At 39.1% G+C, this 1,159-nt stretch overlaps 1 protein-coding gene across 1 annotated transcript in view; it reads right to left on the reverse strand.

Annotated features, from left to right (window-relative positions):
* Positions 1-1,159, reverse strand: part of LOC106877936 (26S proteasome non-ATPase regulatory subunit 2) — a 42,386-nt gene that overhangs the window by 26,362 nt on the left and 14,865 nt on the right. The window lies entirely within an intron of this gene.

The raw sequence follows: 1,159 nt of genomic DNA on the forward strand, positions 1-1,159 counted from the left end.
GAACAAATTTGGAAAAAAATCTCCCAAAATTCACAAAATTAAAAAAAAACATGTTGATCGTCGTACAAAACTATAGCTGAACTGTTTACACAAATAATCAGGTGTTTTCACGAATGTACTAACGAGATTTGCTCAGATATTCTCATTTAAATATGAATAGGTGATTACGGGCGGTTTTGGGCGGCCTGGTCACATGAACCAAAATTTTTTTCGGGCGGCTTTGGGCGGTTTGGTAACGAAAGGGTTAAAGGTTTACATGTCTGTGGAGTGCTCAGCCACTTGCACGTTAATTTCATAAATAAGCAGGCTGTTTGGCTGTTCATATCAACTAGAACAACTGTGGTAACTGATGGAAAGGCAGGCCAGGTTAGGGTGGCTTATATAGAGGTATTTAAGAGGAGTGCGCTGGTTTGGAGCACACAGCACTTCCTTATGCAGCAGTCTTCTGCTATATGAATCATGTGCCCTCACCAATGCACCCTGCTGTCTTGTATACAACACCTGATTCCACAACACCCAGTTTTTCTCTCATTTTATCTGCACTCTAGTGTTCACACACAATAACATTACACACCCATCAGAGCATGCTTGTCTCATTTCTTTCTAGCCTTCACAACTCTTCTGCATTCAGAGTTCATGATTCACTATACAACGCAGCATCATATTTCTGTGACATGCACCATAAAATCTACCCTTCACTCTAAGGGAAATGACTTTGTTGCTAGTAGAGGCAACAGCTCCTTGAAATTTCTCCAAACCATAATTACCCTGGATGTTACTTTCTGAACAACATTCAACATTGCAAATTATGTCACAATTAAGTAACAGAAACTATTAATTACATTTAGCAAGCTAGCCAAGTATTTAAGAGTGTCTATTGCCAGTGCACTCTAGTGTATAGTGCTCCAGTGCAGATGTACATACACACACAGCAGGATTCTTCGAGTTTCTGCCTACAAAATTTCACTGAGAAGCTTTCAATCAATCTATAAATAATCTACCAGCATCCACACAGCAGCAATAAACCCCAGACCATGTGGTTCTGAAACTAACTTCTTCACCACAGAGCCATTCAATTAACGCCATTTAAAACAAAAGACACCCCAGAGCTATTTAATAGCAAGTTTTATAATGAAAATATCCAGCATTTTTTTTTTGG

The sequence above is a fragment of the Octopus bimaculoides genome, chromosome 5 (genome assembly GCF_001194135.2).
Source record: "Octopus bimaculoides isolate UCB-OBI-ISO-001 chromosome 5, ASM119413v2, whole genome shotgun sequence".
In the NCBI taxonomy this organism is placed as follows: domain Eukaryota; kingdom Metazoa; phylum Mollusca; class Cephalopoda; order Octopoda; family Octopodidae; genus Octopus; species Octopus bimaculoides.